This window comes from Nannospalax galili, unplaced genomic scaffold (genome assembly GCF_000622305.1).
Source record: "Nannospalax galili isolate Female #2095 unplaced genomic scaffold, S.galili_v1.0 scaffold18, whole genome shotgun sequence".
NCBI classification, from domain to species: domain Eukaryota; kingdom Metazoa; phylum Chordata; class Mammalia; order Rodentia; family Spalacidae; genus Nannospalax; species Nannospalax galili.
In genome coordinates this window covers 959,506-986,454 of record NW_008346548.1, presented here as the reverse complement: position 1 = coordinate 986,454, position 26,949 = coordinate 959,506, and the positions used below count along the sequence as shown (strand labels likewise).

Here is a 26,949-nt window from a genome sequence, read left to right as displayed (position 1 = left end):
TCTTCTTTATTCCGTAAGTGTTCATCAGGGAATATGGGTGCTCCAGACCAGCAGTGCCGTGTGCAAAGACTCAGAAACAGAGGAGACCATAAAACAAAGGGGTTTTGAAATGTTTTAAGTGCTAGGCAATGATGGCCTGGGCTGATGTGGTACAGTGGACTATGAAAGGTAAAAATGTGAGAAATGTGAAGCCAAAGAGACACCTGTTTATTGGAGACACAGCATGCTATCTACCTTTACAAGGCTTTTAAGTGGAAAGTACTTATTTAAAAAATAGATAAGAATAGACTTAAATATAAAGGAAGGGCATAAGTTGTAAAATTCCCTAGTAAGGTGTAAAACCCCTCATTGTCAGAGTGACTATAGAAATAGCCAGTGTGTTTATTGGTGCCTTTGATTCCTGTGACTAAGAGTTGAAGTAATTTGAAGTTCCAGATTTTCTGCCTAGTAAGTAACTTCACTCTTACTGAAAACATTTTTTTCTTATTTTTTACAAAGAAAATTTTAAGAAATGGATTAATACATATGTGTGTGTATTCTTAAAAGGTAAAGTTATAAAGAAAATTAGACTTTTAAATTTTGTAAGTTTTAAGAAGTTAATATTGGTTTAAAACCCAATTAGCTAAAACTATTGCTTTATCACAAAAGAATGCCTGTAGTTATTTTTAAATTACATTAGATTTGAAAATCATATGGGGTGGTATTATTTGAGAGTGATTGAAAAGCAACAGTTAAGAGATATTTCCTGGACAGGTGGGTGAATAGAAATGCGTTTTGCTCCCAGGGGGAGCAAAGAAGGGAAACAAGTTTGGAGAAGATCAGTTAGCTTTAGACATGTAGAATTTAGGAAGCTTTTGAGATACCCAATTGGATTTTCCAGTAGATTATTAGATATAGAAAGTGAGTGTTCAAAAGAGGAATAAGGGTTCACGGGACAGATTTGAGAAGCATCTTAAAACAGGGAGAAATGGATGTCCACCAATGGGCACTGGAGCTAGTAATCTGAAATGTGTCATTAAACATTACAAGGCAAAGACCCAGACATCAAGAATTATTTTCAGATACTTTTCTCCTAAGTTATCTCCAACTCATCCCCACACTATGATACACTAGCTTAAGTGTTCCTTTCTATTTAAAAACTTCGGCAACTCAACACCTGGACCTTTTATATTACAGTCATGACTTGATTTCTATAGTAATTATGTAATTCAAAATTGTATGAAGAAAAAGCTTATATACATGAAACTCCAAGTACTTTAGGGAACTCTGGAATGAGTCTGTTTACATATCAACAGTGCCCACCCAATTTATCTGTTCTCTATTTTTGTCCCATATCTGTGGTGCATCCTACTCATTGGTTGTAGTGTTGGACTATGGGGATAGTGAAGGAGACCCCTCGTAAGCAGTGGAAGGGAGGGTGTCTCTATTCTTTTCTTTCCACTTTCAGGGAAGGAAACAGCCACTAGAATTGGGTAATTCCCTGAGGACATGCTTCTGTATAAGTCAGCCCTCTTGCAGAATCTAACTTTCCAATTTAATGTTCTCTCACATCCTTTTTTGTTTCTTGCCTTGAGTCACTTCAAAATGTGTTCTTCCAATCTTTCTATTGTCACCCCTACACCATCTTAAATTTCAGAATACATTATGTGTCTTCTATCCTGCCAGAAACCAGTAACAACTTCTTGACCTATGAAAATCAAAAATACTTTGATAGGGAAAAAATAGCCCCAGACTGAGAACCACTGGCCTAAAGCAAGATGAATCACCAATAAGAAATGAGATGGAGAATCCTGTAGAGGCCCACAATGTTTGTTAAATTAGTCAATCAAGATGTACTTATTGGGCCTGGGAGATGGCTCCGTGGGTAAGGTGACAGCCATACAAACCTGAGCACCTGAGTTCAGATCCCCAGCACTCAAAACTGGTCTCAGCTGTGCCCATCTATAACTCTAGCACTGAGGGTTGGGGGGAGAGTGGAGACAGGTGGATCCCTGGAGCTCATTGGTCAGCCAGCCTAGCCAAATTGATGAACAGTGAGAGTCCCTGTCTCAAAAAATGAGGTAGTGAACAGAGGAAGACACCAACATCAACCTCTAGTCTCTCCATGGGCTTATGTCCACACACCCTTATGAACATATATATACACCACATACAGATACATATATGGACAAAAAGAGGTATTTATTGATCCCCTGCAATATACCAGGTATTCTTGTACTTAGGGATATAGCGGTGAACAAGTACTGATCTCATGGAACTTAAATTCTGGGGGATGTTGTGGCAAGAGAGATGTCTCAGCAGTTAAGAGCACTAGCTACTCATGCAGAGGACCCGGTTTCGATTCCCAACATCCACATGGCAGCTAACAACCATCTATAACTCTAGTTCCAGTGGAATCCAACACCTTCTTCTGACCTCCATGGGCAACGTATGACACTGGTGCACTTACTTGCATGTAGGCGATGCATTCATACACATAACATAAAAGTAATAAATGAAAAAATTTAAATTCTGGGAGATGTGTACTCCATGTTTCTAATCAGCCAGATCTCTTTCTCTCCAAACAGTCTAATGGCAAATGCTTCCAGCCAACAAGGGCAAGGAAAGAAAAACACAAGTTCATATTTGAAGAATCTTTTAGTTTGTGAACCTCAAAATGACTTCGGGTTTAAAATGAGACTTGGCATGTGATTAATTCATATGTTTTAGTTTATAATGTGTTTTAATCATTTGGGGGACTTTTCAAAACAAGTGGTAAGATTAGGGTTCCCCACCATCTTCTATTTTTGGTCCCTTTCCTTTGGAGAGTCCTTCTCCTCTGATTAGTTTTGGTGCTTTTAGAATATTTGAAGAATGCTTTCAAGTAGTTGAAATAGGGGGAGGTGAAAGGAGATGAGAAAGAAAAGAAACCTAAGATTTCATGAGCTTAGCTTGAATAAATAATGAACACCCCAGCCCCACTTCCTCATGGAACCCTCCTCAGAAACCCTTCATGGGCAAGTCCCTCAACCCAGGTGTTGTCCTACCATCCTTTCCATAGTCTTACCACACGGTTTTCATGTGCTTCTTCCTCATGGTAATAAGGGTAACAACTGTGAGATTTCTTGTTCAGGTTTTCCCCATAGAATATAAATGTACTGAGGACCAGCATCTAGTCTGCCTGTATACAATTCTATCACCTTCAGCACATAGGAATTGCTTAATACGTACTGACTGGCTCACTGAATAATGGAGAAACCCAGCTTTTGAGGTGTCCTGCCTAAGCACGTCTAGCCTATGCAAATGACTCTGAGTTACTCTACCCTCACTTAGAGATTCCCTGAGCTGGTCATTAATTTAGACTCTGGAGTAGCATATTTGCTCCCTAAGATCAGTGAAACCCCTAAAACTATATTTAGTCAGAAACTCTAGAGAATAGTTGAAGTTCACTAATCTTAAGACTATTTCAGACTTATTCAAAGATAGCAAGAATGTAAGAGAAATAATAGAGTGTGAGATTTAGGAATATTCTTAAGTATTGCTAATGTCCTGAACACTTTCCAAGAGTTAACGGGTTTACAGGATAAGGTTTATTATTGCCTGTGTGAGATGCAGAGTAAAGTTACATGACTTATTTACAAGTGTTTTTATTTAATTTCTGTTTCCTCTTGTAGAATTTAAGCCCCTAGAAGACAGAAAACTTGATCTGTCAACACTTTTGTCCTCTGGGCCTAGAGTAGTGTGTAACACATAGCAGCTCTTCAGGAAATGTTTACTGACTGATTAAGTGGTGGGCATTCCCCCAGGTTGCTCGTTTATTCTGAACCACACGTACAGTAAGATGGCAAAGCTCTTGGTCATGCATTCAGCATCCTAGAGCAGTGCCTAGTACACAGTAGGCACTTGGTAGGTATTTATCGAATGAAGGAACTTATGGGTATTCCAATCAGCTTGAGAAGTTTTTTTTTTTTTTTTTAACTGAGTATATTAATTTTCTAAGGCAAATTTGCTAGACTAAGGTGTCAGCAGTGTTGTTTTGTTGTGAAGTCTGTGAGATAATCTGTTCCCTGGCTTCTAGCCAGCTTCTGGTGATTTTCTGGTCGTCTTTGGTATGCTTCCACTTGTAGAACTATCACCCAATCTCTGCTTTCATCTTCACTTGGCATTCTCCCTTTGTGTATCATTGCCCAAACTTCCCTTTTAATCAGGACATCTGTCATATAAAATGAGGGTCTCACTCTAGTCTCACTGTCTATTCTAGTGAAACCTCATCTCAATTAGTTACATCCTCAGTGACTGTATTCTCAAATAGAGTTAGATTCTGAAGTACTGGGGGTATAGAACTTCCATTTATGAATTTGAGGAGGGCATAACTTAAACATCCAATTCTCAAAGTAAAACTTTGTTTTATGAGTCTATATGGAAATTGATATGGTGATATTAAATAGCATGAACTGTTATGTGAGTTTTGTAGGAAAAACTTGAGAGATTCCTAACGAATTTGCATGTGAAACAAATGGCTTTATTGTAGGCTTTATTTAAAGACATCAGAGAACTAACATGGGAGCTATATTACCTTTCCTGTTGCTGTGACAAAATATCTGAAAAAAGAAACTTAAGGAAGAGTTTATTTTGGCTGGCAGTTTGACGGTCCATCATAGCCTGGAAAGTAAAGAGGCAAAAGCAGTTCAAGCAACTATTGATGTTGTGTCCATAGTCAGGAAGCAGATAGGGAGAAATGCTAGTCTCAGCTAGCTTTCTCCTTTTCATTTAGGCTAGGACCCCAGCCCATAAGATAGGGCCTCCCGTGTTGAAGGAGAGTCTTCTCTACTCGGTTAAACCTCCCTGGGAACATCCTCAAAAACATGCCCAGAGGGTTATCTCCTAGGTGATTCTAAGTTCTGTCAAATTGAGAATAAAGATTAACCATCCCAGAAGTCAAAACTTATTGAATGGTAAAGTATAAAAAGGACAAACTCTGTTGAGTATAAATTATACGTCAGTGAATTTGACTTTAGAAAGAAGCAATGGTAGTGAAGAATGAACCTTAAGCAGCTCGGGTTTTGATGCTCATCACAGCCACAGCCTTGAGTCTGCTTAGGGTTCAGAAAGGCTCACCACCATGTCTTTGTCTGTGAAGGACCCCACTGAGAACAGTGGCATGGCCAACTCCATCTCAGCTCATCAAGAAACTGATCAAAGGTAGACAGATTATCTGCCAGTTTATAACTGTCCATTCTAGGGCTTAATTCTGAAGAACAATTTAACAAAGTATAGGAAAGGCACGTGGCACAGGGAGGTGGAAGGTTATAGCCAATAATAAATGCAAACATTAATATAACACGTACATCACTGAAATGTCACTGAAGATGTACACCTGTCCAGACAAGATACGTAGTTTCTGAGAAGATGGACCTTCACATAGAGCACAGCTTAACTGAAGGTGAAGGGGAGCATGTTCAGAAACAAGTGGACTTTCCTGGAATACATTCTCAAGCTAAAAGCAGAGAAGACTGGTCCTAAAATGTCAGGGAGCAAGAAACCAAGGAATAAAGCTCTGTATGTAGTGGCCTTAGTGGTTACATAGACCCACCATTGAAAAAAAAGCTATGTTTTTGCTTCTAAAAAAATTGGAGAAGTTGGCAAAGGCAATTTAATTAGAAACACAGCTAGAGAAATCAGCTTTTAATGGGCTGAGAAGTAAATGGAAGTTAGGAAGCTTGTTGGCACTGAGGAGTGCCATGTCCACAGAAAAAGGTGTCTCACTTATTTTCTTATGATTGTTGTCCTTGTTGGCTGCTTAAGCTGAAACAGCTAAACCATGTTGGCAGCCATAGAAAAAATGAAAATACAAAAGGAGTAACTGGTCCAATAAGATCCTAGAATCATCAGTGATTCTAACATTAGGGATGAGTTCAGTGTCACATGCAAAGTGATGAGAAATGTCCTTTGATGGCCTCTGCTTCCCTAGTATGAAAGGAGGCAAAGCTCACTCACTGCTGGAAGTGAAGGGCAGGTAACAGGTCCATTATAAGGAATTAAACCAGGAGAATGAAGTAGAAACTGAGGAGGAAGGAATAAAGACTTGCAGAGTAGTTCTGATTCCCATTTCAAGCTGGAAACCATTTGTGTTAGTTACTTTTCTGTTGCTGTGATAAAATACCACGACTAAAAGCAAGTTAGGGAAGAGTTTACTTTGGCTTACAGTTCCAGAGAGTATGCAGTTCATCGTGGCAGGCCAGGCCTGGCAGCAGGAGCATTGAGGCCAGCCTGGCAGTCAGGAGGTAGATCGCATCTCATCAGCACACAGGAAGCAGAGAGAGGAGAGAGTGATTAGGAAGTAGGACCAGGCTATAAAATCTCAGAGCCACCTCTGAGATTTCCACCTCCTAAAGGTTCCATAACCTTCCCAAACAGTGTTACTGAAGATTAATAGTCTAAGAGAAAAAGAAAAACCACAGAGACCAAAAGCCATAGTGAGCAGGTAGAATTCTTATTTTCTGAAGCCAAATATGTCCTAGTAAAGAGGGCTGTCCCAACCACACATATATTTACTACAATTCTCAGAGAAACCACAGAAAGTGGACTGAACATGTTGGAGGGCATAGAACATAAGAAACATAGCCTGGTACTCAGGGTTTCTTCCTGTGTGCCACTATTTTAATTCAGCTGTTACTCACTTATGCCTTACTATGACAAACCACCTGAGACAATCTGGTTTGAAAATAAGAAAGATTTATTTTGACTCATAGTTTTGGAGGCTTCAGCTCATAAACCACTGGCCTGTTGCTTTGGGCCTGTGGAGGCACTATGTACACACACACACACACACACACACACACACACACACAGAGGTACAGTGGAAGATAGTGGGAGATTGTGGTGGAGGAAGCCCATTCACCTCAGGACTGAGTACAGAGAAAGAAAAAAAGGTGGGGCCAGATTCTCAGTATCTCCTTGAAGTGCATATCTGCCACGTCCAGGCTTCTTTCTACTACTACATTTCTTGAAACTTTTGCCACTCTCCCCCGAAAAGCACCACAAGTTAGGGACCAAGTCTTCAGCACATGGTCTTTGGGGAGACATTCATGATGTAAATTTTAGCATCAGCCATGTTGGCCACTGTTATCACAGAATATTAGTCTTCAAGGAAAGAGCACTGTCTGTATATGTAAAAGTAGAAAAATAGGAACCTGCCATGGGGCAGCAGTGATCATCTTGATGTGGGGAAAATGTTATTTTTGCCTCAAGTTCCAAAAGTATGATGATACCCTCCACTCTCTCTTTCTGTGCTTCCTCTTTCACCTTGCCTCCTCCTACCTTTAAGTACTGGTTTTGTCAAAGTCTCAGCAACCTTCCCTCACCTGGAGTCCAGGTAAAATAGTCCCATAAGCTTAGTATTGATTTACGTTCTGTGGTGTTTTGAAACAGAATCTCACTAAGCTGTTCAGACTTACCTGAAACAATCTTCCTAGATTCATGTCTCTAGTGCTAGGATTAGAGCACATACCACCAAACCCATAGAATATTAAATTTATGCCAAAAAAAAAAAAGACGTGATAAGAGTTAGGGCTTAAAGAATACCTTTAGTCACTTTGCAGATGACACTGTACAAGTAATCTCTTGTGGCCTGTACACTGATGAAACTGTGCATCCCTCTATGTATTTGTAAGGGCAGCTCTGTCCCTATGGGCTCTGTCTCCATATGTCATCCTACCAAAGTAGCCAACCATGTTATTCACTGTGAGATACCATGCTCTACTTATCCTTTACTTGCTTGAGTGGACTGAGAAGAACATAATGTGCAGGGTTTAATAGTCTCCTAAACCCTGTGAGAATTCTGAAACTTCTTCTCTTGGTGCTGTCTATATATAAATTCAAAAACTAGCTTTGGGGAAATTTCAATATAAGCAATTCTAAAGAAATCTTTCCTTGCAAACATGAATCCTTATAGAATTCCATTTTTCCCTGTTTTTTTTTTTTCTTTCTTTCTCTTGATCCTGTTATAGCTGTTTCCAGCAATGCTAAAAAACCCAGCTGGTCTGGAGATTAATATGACCAGACATACTATGAATTTTTTAAATCTCAAAAGTCCCAGTTTCTCCTTCTTCATCAATCAAATATAGGTTATATATGTATATGTGCGTGTGTGCATGCAGTATATTATCATGTCTCTAAATTCCCTTCTTTTTGTCTGTGTCCTCTTAAGTTCTTCCCACTTCTTGTTAAAGAGGTAGGAGAAACAATCTAACAGAAGACAAAGAGTAGGAAGCGATGGAAGATGGAAAGAGAAAGAACACTGGGAAAGAAGGGAGTCCAATGAGAAGACGGAAGAGGTGGTAGCGTCCCTTTTTCTTAGTCTCTTCAGACCACTTTTAGTTTAACTTTGTTATTCTGTTCACCTAATGCCCTCAGATAGCCTCTTCTCAGTGCTAGCAAATGTTTCCTACCTGCCCTACATATGGAAATCTGGCCAGTATATTAACATGCTGCCCAGGCTGTCATGCTGTGTACCCATTGACCTAGGAGACTTAGAACCATTGCCACAATCTCCCCATGCTGGCATGGACAGTGTTAATGGCTGATGTAAGTTTGAAAGAGCTTAAGAAATAATTTAGTTTTACTTCATTAACATTCAAAAAATAAACAGGTAAACTACATGTTGAATTCATTGAATTCCTCTTCCACTGTTTAGAAATATGAAAACTGCATTTTTTAAAAAAGGGATTGATTGGTGTCATGTACGTATTTGTTCACTCCTATTTATGCAAGATAATAAGAGTATTAACATGGAGGAGGAATAATGAAATTTATAATTCTATCACCACTGTTTATATAAGATGAAAATGTCTGAAAAGCAACTAGAGGGAACAGGGATACTCTTTACTTGTGTTAAAATTCTCCTATTGTTGTCAATAAAGCATGTGAGAAGAAAAACTCATTTAACAAGTTGTGGGAAAGTTATTGTTCATAGCAGCATGCTTATCATTTGCCTCTGTGGCCAGGTTCAGAAAACACTAAAATATAATGAAGGTGGTACCTCCTTGTAAAGGAGTGTAGGAATGTGTACTTCATTAAATCCTCTCTGAGATCCAGATTACCTGAGTAAGATTACGGTCCTCTAGTGAATACTCAACTGTGTCTATCTGGGAGAGTGGAGAGTATTAGAGAGACCAGGTACTTAAAATTTGCCTATAATTTGAGGTGTGCTTCTTAGGAACTCAGCTCTATTAGTTGTTTTAAAAAGGAAGAAGAAATGGTGTTTCAGACTAGATTATGAAGATTCATTTCAAAAGCTTAAAAATTTATCAGTATACTTTATAATAAAGATAATTGGGAATGGGACACATTAGCTGAGTTGATAATGTAGGCCACAGAGAGTCAAGTCATCCATAAAGGCTTAATGGTTGTTCCAGGGAAAAGAGCAAATAAGGATGATGAGGAGGGTTTGCTTGGGTGTTATATTCACCAGAGTTTGTCTGAAGTGGATTAATAAATGAAAATGGAAGCGTAACACTCTCCAAAACATAGAGTGGAAGATCCTTAAGGGCAGGAATGGAACCGGAGCGGCAGAATAACTAGTAATAGATCTGAGAAAAATAGCTGTTGAACTAATGAATAGGATGCACGGTCCCATGTAAAATTACTTTTTCATAGTCTCTTTCATCTATAGCCAAGTCTCAAAGCAAGTTGAGAAGCCAAAGTGTGCTCAGTTCTGAAGTTGTGTTTAACCAAAGCATAAAGGCACTAATTTTTAAATGTATTTTAAAACTCCATTCACATTCCTTATTCTGTCTGTATTCATATTTTATTGTCAGCTGGACTAATTTTGTATGAAAGTGATGGGAAATGAATCCAGAAAAGTAGTGAGAGGTATACTGCATTGGGCCTTACAGACTGTGGAAAAGGCTTAGGATCAAAGACCCTGAAAACTTCTAGTGGGCAAGAGGGTCTTTGAAATCACAGTACAACCCACTTGTTACAAGAAGGACCAGTGAGGCAATTTTAGCCAAAGCCTGGAAACACAGACATGAGATCTTAAGTTAACTGTCAGATGTGAAATTTCTGACCAGTGTGAATAAGAGTTAACTGGCTTGCTAGACCTTGCGCCTCTTGTACCAGTTTCTCCCACCCAGCACTCCGTTTGGCAGCCATACCTGAGGAAGTACAAGGAGCACAGTCAATGGGTTTTAGATCTTTTATAAGGCCTTTGATTCTAAAACAAGAAGTTTAAATATTAGATTGTTTTCTTTGACACTATGTACACCATGATAAGAATTATAGAATTTGTGGATATTTAATAGTATGCACATAAATAATTTTTCAGAGGAAAGAGAAGTTGAAAGTCAACACAGCATTTGCATGTCTCTGCCCAGTGTTGCTAAAGTGAACCATTGTAAAGAATGGGAGAGATCTGATAGTCTGCCTGAGGTAGGACATTCAGAACAGGTCATTTTCTTGTCTATTTATGTCTAAATTTTTGTAACTCTGAAGCCATGTACTGACAGAAATAGCATAGAATTTTTCTTGTCACTTACAGAAATGACAGATTTAAAAATCTGATGACTCTTTCAAAAGCATCTATGAAGACCTAGAACTTACCTGGTTCCATTTGTCTAGCCACAATGCATTTCTATGATTTATCCCTGGAGGTTTCTAGCAGAACCTTACATTTACTGTCTAAATTAGTGATATTTGTTTCTTTCACCATGATAAAAAACACTCTACCCTCTATACATTATGTTAAAGGTGTTTTTTAAGTATGTGGACATATTCTGTAAAAGCTTTTTCGGTTCTATCACATTGACAAGCTGATTCCATTAAGTCATCCACCATCATCATGTTCACTTTTTTCTTCTTGTTTGAAAAGTTAGAAAACAGTGATCATAAGAGTTTTCAAAGCATTTGTGTTAGCAAAACTAAATCTGAACAAAACTTGAGTCTACTCCTTGAAATGGAAAAAAAAAAAAAGATGAGTTATGTCACCATGCTTAGCCCTTTCTCTTGACACTGTTCAAGAATAGGGAAGGAAGCCATGGCTTTTTTAAAATTTTGTTTTCCAATAAAATGCGATACCTTTTCAATGTTCTCACTATCAGTCAAACTTCTTTACCTTGGTATTTATTATTTGGCACTTTAAATGGGCACTGCAAGAATTTGAATGAGTGACATGAAAGGGTTTCATTAGAGGGTTTTCAACTTTTTCTTCACCTTCAGCTAAAAATGCTATTTGATGAGGTTTTAGGGTTTCTCTACTGTTTTGAATTAGGGCAGATATACCTTTGCCCTTCCCAGAACCTTGCTTTGCTTACTGACAGGGTAAAAATCACACAATCTCACTGCTGCTTGGTCATTTAAAGTATTGAGTGGATGTGTGAAATGAGAGAAAAAGGTGCTCAGTATGGGGGTAAATAGATCTGTGCAATTGTGGTTGGGTCACTTCCTCTGGATCAAATCAGGCAGGAGGAGCCATGCATATGCAGACTCACCAGATTAAAGGAAAGTGGGGATCCTTCAAACTGGGGCACAGATTGACTGGAGACAAGAAAGAAACCTTTTGTATAGTGAGTCTTTTGGGCTTCATTCAAGGAACAAATGAAGTTCCCTTGAAGGGTTTGGTGCAGGCCACTGTTGGATGCTGAAAATTAATCCAGAGTTTGAGACAGCCCTGGCAGAATAGTATGTTTTGGAAGTGGCCTCTGCCAACCCTTTTAAAAAATCATATCTTTTAGCTTCTTCTAATGTGCCTTATTTTGTAAGTCTCATCTTGGAAGCAACAAAATTTCTTCCTGAAAATATGGATGAAACCTTTATATTTTCATAATTATGTTTCACAGACTGATGCAGGTTCCCTGCCAGCTGAGATCAGCTGAGCCCTGGTATGGTCTGAAGGAGTCCTACTAGGTTGCTTACAGTCTAATCCTTACAGGAACTGGAAGACTAAAGAGCAGACAGAAAAATGTTCTCAACTCCTGCATCCTTAATAGGTGACCAAAAGAATTCTGATATTTACAAGGAGATATCTGAAGCCAAGTTTTCCTAGGATGGAAGATACTGTATAGTTTCCTTGAGGTTATGTTAAACAAAGAGATAGGAAGCAATGGAGAGTAAGTATAAAGAAAACACTGGTGATGAGTATGTGAATGAACCTTCAGTGCAAATCATTTGTGTTTTCTGTTTCCATATAAATTGTTCTAACATTACTAAGAACAAGACTTTATTAATAGACTGTATGAACAGAATATCCCAAAATTTTTATAATTTTTAGAGGAAAAGTGTGTGTGTGTGTGTGTGTGTGTGTGTGTATGTGTGTAGTATGCCTATCTGTCTAATTAAAATTAAGCTATAAGCAAAATTGGCTGTTTAAGGTGAAGAAGCAGATGACAACTTGAAATCCTGAAGAGTACAAGAAAGGGCCCAGTACCATCACCACACACACACACACACACACACACACACACACACACACACCTACACCTACTAAATACCTCCCTTATTACCTATGAAAAAATCTAAATCTGGATCTTGTAAAGACAGTTAAGAAAATGCAAATTCCCCAAAGAGGAAGTATTAAAACAATTAAATTAATACATTTTTAGAAAACTGAGAAGAAATTGGGATTGTGAGGCTAGAGAGTTGACTGAGAATGTCCCCAAAGGAACAATCCCAGTCACATTTGGTACTTTTTCCTCATTTGCTTAGTGACTGGAATATGGATGTGAAAATAAGAAAAGATGGAGCTAGAGAGGCAGGGAGCAAGCCTTATGAATCCTAACAACCTACATTAAGCATATCATGCCATAGCTTTTCAAACTTCGGGTTGTTGGTTAGCTTGACACCTTTACCATTCTGTTCATTCTGGTGATTTGAAATGGCTACCTGCTCCAACCATTATCCTACTTAGGTTGTCAAAGTTAGCTTAATGCTGACTTTACTATCTGTAGTGATACTGAACAAAATGTTTCTTTTGAAAGGTCTTAGACCTCTATCCTCCCAACTCCTGATCACAGTAATAACCAACCTCAAGAAGTCATTAGTGAAGACTAGAACAGTCTCCTGTAACAAGTCAGCTGTGAAGAAATTGGCATAGTGTGTCTCTTTGATTGGTGGTTCTTATGAAAATAATGGATTGCAATAAAATAACATTTCCCTCCCTCTCTTTTTTAACTGTGTCTTTACACGTTTTATTGGAATTGTCATTGTGGGGTGTGTGTGTGTGTGTGTGTGTGTGTGTGTGTGTGTGTGTGTGTGTATGTGTGTGTGTGTGTGTGTGTGTTTTCCTGTGTTCTTGTGTTCCTAACAAAAGTTGAATAATACTCAAAGGTTTTAATAGCCAAAGTCCATCTTTAGAAATAGCTTTCTTCTATAGTAATGTACTGCCAATTTCTTATGTGTGTGTATTTTGACCTTCCTGGAGCCTTTGCTATGTTAGCGCTTTGCTTCTAAGAGTTGGGCAATAGTTCAATGATCCAATCCAAATCTGGGCCATAGATAGAATGGGCTCATCTTCTATTTAAGAAATGTGGTAAACTGCTTTAACTGAATTTGGTTCAGACAAGGTCATTGGAAGTATTCCTCTGACCCTGTTCTATGTGTAATGGACATTTCTGCTGAACTTCAAAACTGCAAGGTAAATAGGCAAGAAAGCCGGTGACTGCCACCCTCTTAGAGCTTCTCACAGCCTGTCAGTGCCTGTGAATTCTTAATCATATGGGTCCCATTTCAGTCATTTACAGGAGTTGTTCACTGGTTCTCCTGATGTCTTTGAAGATAGTCTTGGGAATAATAATAGAGAATTTTTATACTGTACTCTGGACTTTTTTTATATTGTGTTTCTCACCTTTAATTGGAAATTGAGTTAATATGCATATTCAATGTAAGATTTATGAAATAGCTAAACTTCTTAGACATAATCAATTATTTGATGTGATTTTTCTATAGCTAACCATTATGCTAAAGCTGTAGTAGATTTTAGTATAGTTTTCCTCAATTTATTTGTGTCGTGTGCACTTGAATTGAATCAATACTTAAGCACCATATACTATTTTGATTTTAACATCTTTCTATCTGTATTATCTAATCCTCTTTTAACATTAGAAAATATTTTATTAAACTATATTGTGATGCTGTATAATTTTAGGGTCATCATTTTGTAGGATTTTGTTATCATATAAAGCCAAGTAGAACTAAAAACGGTTATTACATCTGTCCTGCTGGCTGGAGGCAGACCTGCATTTATTCCATACAAAATAGATGAGGATCTTTCCTATTTTTAAATAGTTGTAAAGAAAGAAATTTCATAGCTGCTCTCAGCAATCTATTTGATTATTTACAACTTGCATATTTAGGGTGTTCATCTTTAGGTCTTAAATTCCTCACTGAACTGTTTAATATCATTTTGCCTGAGGACAAAAATGCCAGTCATTATGCTCCTTGTAATGCCTCTTATTAGAGTGAGAAAACTATGAAGATACACACACTTTGAAGACACAACTCAGCTCCCTCTTCCTAAACATTTACTTTTATTTCTATAGCTCCTTCTGTACTCAAGTGGCAAAAGAGACTATTTTTAAAAGTTCTGTCATATATGATGCTTCTGAGAAAGGCACTGCATATTTAATTTTACTGTTCTGGTGTGGAAATAGCCACATATTTTTCATTATATCCTGATGGACAGAGCATTTGTGTTCATTTAACCTTGAGGTTTAAACTTGTTCCCAAAAAAGTAACTGACTCATAGCATTGGCTAGACCCAAGAATAAAGAGCATCAGTTTTCCTAATCTTAAAGCTCATCTGCCTCCACTCCTAAAAAGCACTAAAATTAACTTTTTCTTGACCTCTCTCTCTAGTGCTATTTATTTACTGATTTAACACTTTTTTCTATCATCTTTGTCTCCTAAAATAGACAGATGACATTTATGCAACAAACATTGGAGTGTCATACTGTGTTTAACACACTTTGCAAGGTTTGGGAGATTCAAGTGTGAACTGTCAGCAAAGGCTCAGAGACATAGATGTCCCAGGCATGCGCAGGGAGGAACATAATAGTCTGTCACAGTATATAAAGAAACAGTAGAGGAGAAAACAGAGAGATGGGTTGGTGCCAGATTGTGAAAGGTCTTGGATGCTCTTAAGCAAATAGTTGGTAGTGACAAGGACGAAAGTAACGTTTTCCAATCTGTATTACAGAAAGCTGTTTCTAAGTCTCTAAAACACAGACCTTGCCCATGTTGTCCTCCTGGCTTAATATCTAACAGAGAATTGTGTCCAAGTACCTGATTACTTTATATCTTTTGAAACCTTAGTGTCACAATTTTTCTTTTTGTATTTTTAACCATTTGAGGGGACCATTTACATGATAGTGCTATGTTCTCATTGACCTGGCTCTTTCTTTCCACCTCTACTTTGTCCATATTTATTCCACAGCCCTCTCTACTACTAACACCTTATTTTCTGTGTTTCTATACAGAGGAGTCTTGGGGTGAGTTTGCCCTACAGTAGGCACAGTCTCTGTACCACAGTCTCTCTGACGGTGGACCTGGAGAGGCATTGGAATCAAGAGTCTCCAAGTGATTGGCCACATGATGACAGTGTCAGACCTTTTAAGACTCCTGAAAAGTATATCAATTTACTATCAGGAAAAAGTCCGAACACCCAGTCACTTACAATCTGTAAAGCTACTACTTCAGAAACTGAGAATATACAGAAAAAAAAAAAAAAAAACTATTTAAAGTTAGATTATAAAATATTCCTAAAAATCTCAATACTAGGGTTGTCAGATCTGCTTTAGGAGCTGTAAGTTGGTGGGGGCTAGAAATGGGGAGAGACCTGTTCTGTTTCTAGGGCCCTGTTCCTGTAAGAACTGGAAGGTTCAGGAAGAGTCTGGTGGGGTAGAGTGTTAAATTATATCTTGGCAAAGGCACATACACAGTCCAGGTCTGGTGACTGAATTTCAGTTTTTACAGCTTCTCTCCTCATTGACGATTACCTTATTTCATCATCTAAACTTTTGAAGGGAGACATCGTTCAAAGTTATTATAGCATCTTTGTGATTTCTCGAGATGGATCCAAAATAATATGGTCTTGCAAAGCAGATCATGTGCATGACCATGTGTCGCATTTATAATCTTCTCTGAATGACCAAAAGAAATGAAAACACTTCAGGAAACGGGTCTGTAGGAAATGCAAAGGACCTAATGGGAGATTGCAAAGGTCCTGTGTGTGTATATGAATAACCTTTCCATCTGACTTTAATTTGTAAATCTTTTCTCTGGTTAAAAACAAAAAACAAACAAACAATAAAACTAGAGAATTAAAAACTCCCCAAATGCAGGGTGCATTAAACATCATTAAATCTAGCATAAAATTTCTTGAACCTGTCAGATAAAGGAAATCATATATCTAGAGTAAAGAGGGAATATCAGTTGACAGGAGTCTATGAAGCTGGCATGTATTCTGAGAGACATATGAATCTCGAAATCCAATAGTGCCTCAGCCTTTGAAAATACTGGAAGTCAAAAGGTATTGGCAAAATCAGTTAAGGCAAAATTTTTCATCCTACTGGTTGGAATGACTCTGACAAGAATTAATGGATGCAGTATTTCTAGAACACTAAAAGAATATTTAAATATTATCCCTACCCATAGAAAACAAAGATACAAAGCCTTCTAACTTCTAGTTGAAGGGAAAAAATCTGGTAAAATTAAAGACCTGTCTATTGAGGTCATCCTTGCCCAGTTGTCACACCTTTTACTCTCCTCAGTCAGATGACTGTCGAACTTCAGTTCATCTGAACCTTAAACTCTATCATCAATGCTGTGACACATTCTAATTTTCTGATTCAATTGCAATAAATAAGCAGTCCCTTTTCTAGTCACAATCCTCAGAGTAACCAATTTTGCAAGTGAGTTATGATGACTGATTTTTTTCTTTTTATTGCTGCACTGTTATTGTTCCCTCTTAGCAAAGTTTGTGTCAGTCTTTACCATCCAGTGTTACTCCCATATTCAGAAAAGCCCTTGACCAGTAACACTGCCTGAGCTGTGAGTTAGTTGAGAAGAATAAAAGACTGACAACCAGGATTCTGTTTTTAACCCAGCCATGGACCTCAACTGGCAAGAGGCTCAGCTTCCTCACCATAAAATGGGTATAATAATAGCTTTCCCTTACCACTGTGAAATATTTAAAATGCAAATGAAGCCAAACCTGCCTCCTTCCAAAGAGAAGCTTAAACCAGCCTGCATAATCCTGAATGAGCCCAAATTTCAAGGGGAAACATAAAGTGGGAAACACCTAAACATAGTATAATTTAGTGATTAACAATATATAGACTTTGGAATGGTACAGACTTACTCAGAGGCCAGCAGCTATGTGATTTGGGGTAAGTTTCCTAATTTCTGAAATCATTTTTCTTTTAATAACCTGTAACTGTTTAGGAACTATTTCCTTTTATACCGAGGATTAAATGATTCATTTTACCAGTGCTTTTCAAATTTGCACTTAGGCAATCCTCAAGTTAGAGTGAGTCAGGATGCCTACTGGTACATTGCTCTGTGTACCACAAACAAGACATTTTAGGGAGTTCTAGAGTGTCACCCTCAAAAGACCTACAAGTTTTGCTTTTTACTCCTTTGTATAGTCATGATTGTTTTACTAAACTGAACGTGAGGACAAGTATCTGTTTCATTTCTTCTATAACATCCAAGAAATCATTAGTAGATAAATGAATACACGAGCAAACAACAGTTTACGTCGTTTACTCACGAGGAAACCAGATCTCCAGGAAGACAGCTATGACTCAGTATGTGTGGCTTCATGCACCCCATGCTGCTCCTGCACATTCCTGGGTGTGCCCATATCTGAATTAAAGAAGCCTCTACTTAGCAAGATGCCTGAAACCACAGAAGGTACTCAGTGAATAGAAACTTTCATTTTATCATTTCTCTACTCCATAATCCTCTACCCCATTGTAGTGGCAGCCTTATGGGTATTTTAAAAAGAAATTATAATCATACTTTGACTGATCAAAGTACATTATATACATTATGAAAGTACTATGATCAAGCCCATTATTTTATACAATTAATATATGCTAATAATAATGGATGGAAAAATATCTATATAAAGGACTGGGGAGGTAGAAGTCTAGGGGACCTTAAAGACACCTGTGTGACTCTACATCTTCACTGACTCAGAGCTCTGATAGTTTGTATTTTCTTTACTCCTGGCTTCAGCTTATGGTTTGTTTAAACTTCCTAGAGACAATTTAAAAGAGAATTTTCTTTCCTCACCCCAGGCCATAAGGAGCATAGCTGGCCTTCAAGGGGACCCGAAGCTCCTTCAAACTTGGTGTTTTTGGGTTTTCTGGGGAAAGGGATTCTCCTAGGAATCTGTATCACCTCCAAATGTTGAAAACCACTGCCCTAGAACATTATGTGAATTGGAATTAGAGCAAACTCATCTTTTAAGTTACAATTAATGCTTTTAGGTCCTTGGAGACTGACACTTTTGGAATCGTGAAACTAAGATTAGCCAAGACTACAACTCCCTCCTCCTGCCCCTCACTCTACTCGTGCACCCACTGCTGGGTTTTTAATGGCCTGAATTATTTGGCCTTTACAATTTTATATCCTTTGCTACATATTTGTGTGTCGAACCTGGCATGTTCAATGCAAATTGTTTAAATCCTATGCAAAACTGTTCTACATAATTCTTTGCATTTTATAGAAAAGTAACTTACAGACATATAAGGTGAATATCACTAAAGTAGAAAGGGCATGTTTCAATACATAACAGTTTCAACTGGGCAAAAGTAAATCTGTTGATTAATACATATTGTAAAATTGCATAGCAGATTGCAGTTCAATCAAGAAGGACATACTTATAAATTGTACAAGAAATACGAAATTAAGTTTTTAGTCTTGGTTTGAAATTTGGTGTCATTTATTGTGTTGCATTAATATGAGGACAACGATAATACCAAAAAAAATCTTCAATTTAATTTAGCTTTATTTGTCTTAAACTGTTAGCATGTACTGTAATTGTTCTCCCCACCTTAGCTTCCTGTCATTGGCAGCCTGTGTGACGTTTGACGTCAGGAAGGATAGTTTATTATTCCTCAGTTTTATTTGTGAATCGGTACAATTTACAGTGATACTTTCTATCATATAAAAAAATCTAATTTTAACTAATTGTGGAATTTAAATAGGAAAGTTACCTGCTTAGCTATAAGGGTGGAAATACCTGAAATAGTTTCAGAAGAACAGAATGCATTGTTGAGTTATTTCATTTAGAACAAGCAGTGGATAAATGGCAATTGAGCATATTTTATAGAAAACCGCTAATAATACTTTCTCCTTTCCCCAAAAAGATTGAGAAAGAAAGCTGCTCCAAAAGTGGGGGAGGGAAGAGTGAAGAGGTAGAAAGGAGGGAAAAGAGGGAGCAGTGCCCGTGCAGAGTGTAGTCAGCCTTAGCTGGCAGAGAAGACGTGAAGCTACAAAACCACAAATGCTTTGAAGACTAATCAGCTCTTATTTTGTTTTTTCCATTTTGTATGTATTTACAGTAATTCATGCATATTCTAATTATTTTCCCTAAAATTTTTGTTAAACTCATCAATATTGTGGGGAAAAAAAATGAAAGCACGGGAGCCCCTCCATGTGTCTTGTCTTAGTGCACACCGTGATACATGTGGCCAATTTTCTTCCTTTTTTGCATTTTTAAATGAATTTTTCCCCAAAATTTTCTCCTTAACTTGTCTTGTCCCAAGGGGATGCCATTGACACCTGTATGTACACAAGCAGTTCTCATGTCGACCGTACAGGGGAAAACATTTCTTGAGAGAAATCTCTAAATGGTGCATCTCATGGTGCATTTGTCTAGAAAACTTTCTGGAAAGTAAGGTCTCTTGAAGTTAGTTTTCTGCTTTAACCTGTTTCAGTCCTTCAAGTCAGTATCCTTTGATAAAGATTATTTTGCTATTTCTGGAGGGAGGCCTTCTCTAAAGTGGTTAAAATAATCCTGGCAGGGGGTCAAAGTTCAGCAAGCATATATTAAGTATCTGTTATGCTCTAAGGGAGCTAAGTGGGAGGACTTGCTTTGATTATTAATTGCTTGTAGATATTTTGTTACCTTAACTTAATCTCCTACAAGAGAATCTATCAAAACAGTGGTGGGCATTCCAGTCCTAACAGGTTATTTGGCATGTAATTTGAAGGTTGTAAAGGAGAATTATTAGACTTTTAAACATAGAATGTGAAACTCTTGAGGTAAACTTCCCCCAAACCTGGAAGTGTCATCATTAGAGATGTTTTGGGGAGACAGAGGCTTTCATCTCAGTCCCTCTGTCACAATATTCCCACCAACAGTGATAGAAACATTCTCTGTGCCATGCAGTAAAGCAGCCAGCAGCCACAAATGGCTATTGAGTACTTGGAATAGGCTAGTGGGACTGAGGGCCTGAATATTTAGTTTTCTTTATGAAAGTTAAAAAATTAGAATAGGCAGGTATGGCTAATGTTACTGTATTGATCAGGAGCATGGCTCTAGAAAATTCTGTATGGTAGAGATGAGGTAAAAATTAACAGGAAAGGTCTTGGCACTCTTTGTACTAGAGTATGCTGTTGTAGGCCATCAGAGCAAGGGCACGCCTTTTGAAAATTCCCATGAGACTTGATAGTCTTTATTTTGTGGCTAATGTGACAAAATGAGTTCCTTTGGGAGCAGCCAGTCCCATCAATATCTAAGGATTTTTTTCCCCTCACTCTGTCATTTAATATGTGTTTAATTCTTTTTTTTTTCTTTCATTTTCAGTTCCTTGATCACCAGTCTGTTGCCTGTTCCCTCTTTTTATGTAAGTAAAAGTGATTTCTTTACCTTTAAAAATGGTGTCAGATTTATGAAATTTTGGCCCTGAGTGGCATATTTTCTAGTTGACTTTGTTGTGGTTTCTAGCACATAGTTAGTATGTTTGAGTTTTTTTCCATGCTTGGAGCCAATACTGTTGGTGGTCATGGTGAGTTGTCATCCATGAGGGAGCAGAACAGACCAGCAGGCCCAGCCACTGCACTTCTGAAAAGACTGCCCTTTCCCTCGCCACAGCTGCTATTTGCAAAAGTCACTGCTCTTCTGAACTAAAGCTTGCATTCCTCAGCCAGATATCAGCAACAATTGGGCTTTTGCTCCCACTGTCAATCAATGGGCAATTATTTATTTTTCATTTATTCACCCATCCCTAGGCCCAACCATTTTTAATTTTAGCTTTTAGATCAGAGCTTTCATTTATTGATGAAATTTATAATATCCTTTTACTAAAGAAGTATGAAACTGAAAAGTAAATAGGCTAAAATTTTGTGCAAAATTATGAAGTCTAAGGAAAAAAAAAGAAAGAAATCCAGCTTTCACATGTGCCAGCAGGTTTATAGAATGTTATAGAATGTACCATTCTTTTTCAGAAAATATAGGAAATGGCCTGGGAAAAAAGAAAAAGGAATAAAAAAATCCTTAATTTTAAATGAAAACAAGAACATTTATTATTTAAAGACCAAATCAAGCTACATGGAGCAGATTTAGATAAATATTACTTAGAGCTGCTTAAAAGAGGTTTCGGGGCTGTGAAGCCAATAATCAATGTCACTACAAGAGACACCACCCAAGAAATCCTACAGAGAGTGGCAGTCACCTCAGACGATGAATGACCACGAGCTTCCCTCTAGCTGAATCTCACTCTGTGGTACACACTGTCCCTTACTCACATAATGTCTGACCTTACTGACTCCTCACTCTGGTATTTCTTGTGTTGTAGTGATCTGAGCCAAAAGAGACTTCCGTGGCTCTTTTCTTGTGTCTGGCTTCCACCAACATTCCTAGAAGCTAGAGGCAAATATATTTAGGAAAGCAGAATTCTCCAAAGGATGCTAAGGCTAAAGTCGACTGTGACATTTTATTTGACATAGAAAAGAGATTGATTAGACTCTCCAAAGACGTGCTGTGTTTAATGCTTTTATACAACAGGGGTGGGTCTCACATGCCCCCAAGACTTGCCATTTCCCCTTCTCAGTCTTGATAGTGGGTCTGCTAATGCTTCAGAAGGTGTCATTGTGCATGCTTGTGGTTGCCACTCTGTGTCTTTGCGTCCTTTCCCTTAGTTACCTAGCGCTGCATATTTCTAGTCTTCTAACTAGCAAATCATTTCTGTAACAGTTCTTTTGTGTAAAAACAGTTCGCATAATAGCTCTGTGTTAGACAAGGCATTAATCCTCACATCACCAGGATGAGTCAGCATGATGCACTGCTGCTGGCCTGGCTCAGCTATTATGACATCAGTGCCTTAGGCCAAGCCTCAGACACAAGCCGTATAGCAGACCTGTATCACCTATTTGAAATCAAGGGGGAGAACTTTGAGGAAAAAAAAAAAAGCATAATTAAAATGCTGTTTCTGGCTTATAGGAAAATGTGAAACTAATTCTGTGCTACATCAGTGATCAGTTGAGCAGCTTCTCAAAAAATACTATTTTTTAAGCAGAGATAAGGCTTGGAAAAAGAACTGTATAGCCAGTTGATAGTCCATTCAAGTACCCATGACCTTGTCCTATCCCAGAGCCAGGCTTCATGCTCGCTTGGCTTATTACAAATCTTGCCTTTATGCCAGGAGGGTGACAGGACCAGTGACAATCCTTCTGTCCTCAACTGCCCCATGGACAGAGCTGATGTCTCCAGGGGTGGTGCCCTAGAGGCTCATCATAAGCAAAGGAAAAGTTCTTGGGAATAGACCAGAACATTATCTCCCTAGTGCCTTTGCCTTCTTCAGTGACCTCCTCTGGACAGGTGCAAAGCTCGGCCTGCTTAACTTCTCTCCTAGGCACTGCATCCAGTGTCCCAATCTGGATTTGACCCAGCTTTGAATAGGAGCCGAAGAGACAGCCAGACATCCTCCAAGAGTTTTCTACCTCCTCACTCTTCAGCAGAAATAGAAAGAAGACTTCCATAGCCTGCCATGCTGCCATAAAGCAGGTGGCATAAACCAGTCCTGTTTGGGAAGTAGGCTTCTCTGCAATTTAGACTTAGATAAATTCCAGGACAGTGCCTTAGAGCATTAAAAATTAAGCATCAGAAGGGTGATAATGTCTTCCTTTATCAAAATTCTGCTAAAAAGACATTCCTCCATCACAGCATCCATCCCTCCCTCTTACTCTCACCCCAGCCAAACACCAGCCCTGTGATAACCATCAGAAAGTGCCTTACTGCTGGGATCTTCCACCTTCATTAGTTTGCTAATAGTCTCCTACCATGCTTATAAGAGCTACTGCTACTGCTTGGCTTAGTTTTGATTAATTATCATGCACAGCTCTTTTATTTAGTTTTCAGTCAACAAACATTTATAGAAAGCTTGTTGCAGTGTCTGGTTGTGGGAACTCCAACATAAATGAGAAATGCTGCCTTTCATTAAGAATCTCATAGTCTGAGGCTGCGGGTATAGTTCATGGTAGAGCACTTGGGGTAATGCTCACTGAACTGGAGCAGGAGTACAACCCTGGGTTTGACCCACAGCAATGGGAAAAACTCACAATCGACTAGGGAAGATGAAAGGTGTGTGACAGCTGTAAGAATGCAGGTATATACTAGGTGCATAGAGGGGCATGAGAAAAGAGGGCCCACACATGTGGAGAGGTTCAAGCTGGTTTACAGTCAAAATAGTGCATAGAGGCTTACCAGGTAGGTATCAGAGAAGAAAAAGAGAAGGTTTCAGCATCAGAAACAAAAGCATTTATAAGTGAGGAAGCATCAAGTTGCAGCCAGAACCAGGCATGAGACTTAAAGAAATTACGTTTTAGAAAGAATACTCTGATGATGGTAGACATGGTCAAATGAGAATAGGGTGGTGATCAGAACAAAGGTAAAAATCAAGGGCCTGAGCTGCACAGTGGATGGAGTGGAGAGGAGAGGCTATTAGGGAATGTTGGCATAGGCATTAATGTTTGTCTAATCCCAGCATATCTTTGCCCACCATATAATCCTTGCCTTATATGGGGCCAAATTTAAGGCCAAATCCATTTTTATAAGAACTTCACTGGAGACCCCAGTTGGAATCTAATTTCACTCTGAGCTGCTGTATACTGGTCTTGGAATGGGGAGGGGTCTCCTGCCCACAGTGGGCATGAGACAGGAGGAAAGAGAATTGATGGAAAGACAAATGAAGCCATTCTTAATAATGGCTCCCTAAAGTCAATGTGCTGATTTCCTGTCATTTTTCCATTGCTGCTTTTTCTAAGCAAACTTCCCAAGCCATTGATCTGAACGGCAGCTTATGCACAGCAGGGTGTTGAAACAATTCAGTATATCCATTCCTTCTCTCTGAAGTGGAGTTCCCCAGAAGTATGCTTTTCTCTTGTTCACTTTGGGCTGCCAGGACAATTTAAAGGGAAATTTCAGCAGCTTGTGTCTCACGTTCCATGTTCTCTTTTGCAAACAGGAGGCTATGTGTGGGCGTGTTTAAGTCGCCTCTATATTGCTTCCTAGAAAGGTTTGAGAAGATGAGCAGGATGAGGAGTAGAGACCTATTGAAAGCCCAGATCCCCTAGTGACCTCAGTGTAAAATGTAGGCTGGTGATCAGATGGTCAATTATGTGTTTGTCAAAACACAGTGGGCTGCATTCCAGACTGCCAGCTTTGGAGGCCCAGCTTCTGCCAACCAAATGTCATCTGGGAACATGCAACACTGGGCACTGTGAAGGAGTTTGAAATAGACCATGCCACAGCCAACCTACTGCCAGTCTTATAGCACCAATATGGCATGCACAGCCGGGCCCCATGTTTCAGAGCTCAGGAATTCACTGTACTCAATTCAAGAGGTCAGATGGGTTCATGTTTTCAAAGCCTATGTTCTCTGCTTTGAACACTGTGACTTGTTCCTCAGCAATTTCCAAGGGATTTTTCCAGTCACATCTCTGTGGAAACCACTCTTTTTGTGATGGTTATGAGAGCCTTGTAAATGTCCCAGAGGAGGGGCGGGGAGGAATAAACCTGCTCTGACAATGACTGTGATTTCTACAAGGGATTCCAACTCTAAGGAAATTACATTAAAGGTGCATAGCTTTTAAAATATCAGGAACCACCTTGGCAACTTATAAAAAGCAGAAGGGCTTTGCCTATTTTATAAAGTGATTTGCATATACCTGCATAAATAATGTCCCCACCTGTACTTTTATGCATTTAGGTTGAATAAATTAAATTCAGTGATCTTTAAAATCTTCTGTGTCTTTCATTGCTCAGACACCATTTTCAAGACCCTTCCTCTTCATTTTTCCCTCCTGTGGTAGGAGTGTCTATTTTTTAATCTTTTGACTAATTCAGAGAACCCAAACACCCTGCAGACCAATCTGCCACAGCCAGGACGATTATCACCCTCTGCTTGTTTTCCTTATCCTTCCTAACTACTGGACCATGAATTACACATATTTTCCATAAGAGAAAATGGAGGAGTATTTTAATAAGGTGAAAGTAGAGCACAGGATAGGGTTAACCCAGGGATGTGCTCATAGTCACCTTTTCTCCTGTCCTTCCTCCTTCCTTTGCTCTCTTGCTCCCACATTCTCTTTCTGTCCCTCTCGCCTTCTCTCCCTCTCTCTGTCTCTTGACAAGGTCTTGTATAGTACTGGGATTACAGACCCACGTTGCCATACTGAATTAATCTTTGCTTTTTGGAAAGGGCTGTTAGCACAGCCTCTTCAGAAACCACCCATCTACCTACTCATATCAGTTATAATTTGGGCCTTCAAAATCAAAGCCTGGTCAACAGACCTCCCATAACCACATTCATCCTGAAAGATATTATTAGGTATTTACCATGTTTTATAAAAATTATGTTAAGTGGAATTAAAACACAAACACAGTCGTTGTCCTTACTTGTTCCAAAGGAACTTAAAATTGAGTTGGGAGAAGAAGTTAAACTGTTGAGGTTGGTTTGGGGTTTGTTTGGGGATTTTCTTGTATGCACATAAGACAGTAAATGACTAAGTTCCAAATGAAATGTTATAATCCAGGAAATACTATAGGATTTCATTCTCACTAGAGTCTTGAGAGCTGGAAATTTTCATGTAAAATGTAATTCAGCTGAATCTTGAAAAATAGCTAAAATGTAGAAAGAATGAAAAGTAAGATACAGGTATCTGAAGCAAGGACATATACCAAAGTGTTGGGATCTTTGAATGGTCCTTAAATAACACTGGTCTTCTCCACCCAAGATCTAAGCCTATTCCAAAGGAAGATAAAAGGGCCTGAGATATGGCTCAGCAGGTAAGGTGCTTGCCATGCACACTTGGATACCGGAACTGGATCTCCAGAACCCGAATGAAGGTGGAAGGAGAGAAGCAACTCTACAAAGTTGTCTTCTGACTTCTACACACATGCTGTGGCATGGACACACACATACACACGCTAATAAATTTTTGAAAAATAGTTGATAACAGAAATATTATAAATGTATCTTAGTGGTAGAGACAAAATAAGCTGCTTGACTATCTTTCCTTCACTGTAAACTTTGGAAAACACCAGAGAGAAAAACTTTACATATATGAACAACATTTTGCCAGGTCACTCTCACTTGTCTAAGTAGGAAAGGAAGAAGAGTTGATAAATCAGTTGGTCCTAATTCAAAAGTATGGCCCAAGGGCTCTCTTGCCAACAGAATGATTCATCCTTATGGGTAGAAAGGGAATGTAGCAAGGAGGTGACTAGAATGCTTCTTTTTGGAAACTAGGGATGAAGAAATGCATTCTTACAAGCCATGGAGCTCCACGGCCTGGAAAGCAAGAAAAGGAAGTGAGGACAAACAGAACCCCCACTTGTCTTAGGGGATACACCTAGGGTCAGAATCAGTATCAGAGTGGTTATCCAGGGGCTTTTCCAATGCTAAGGGCTTTTCAGAGTCTCAAAGTTACTAGAGTTAGAACAAGGAAGGGAACAAGCAAAAA

The 26,949-nt window shown here is 38.7% G+C and overlaps 1 protein-coding gene across 12 annotated transcripts in view; it reads left to right on the top strand.

Moving 5' to 3' along the window:
* Nucleotides 1-26,949, top strand: part of Zbtb20 (zinc finger and BTB domain containing 20) — an 843,460-nt gene that overhangs the window by 650,320 nt on the left and 166,191 nt on the right. For all 12 annotated transcript variants that reach the window (XM_008842866.3, XM_029568249.1, XM_029568251.1 and 9 more), the window contains one exon: nucleotides 20,792-20,831. The gene's annotated coding sequence lies outside the window, so the exon portion shown is untranslated. The remainder of the gene's footprint in view (nucleotides 1-20,791; nucleotides 20,832-26,949) is intronic.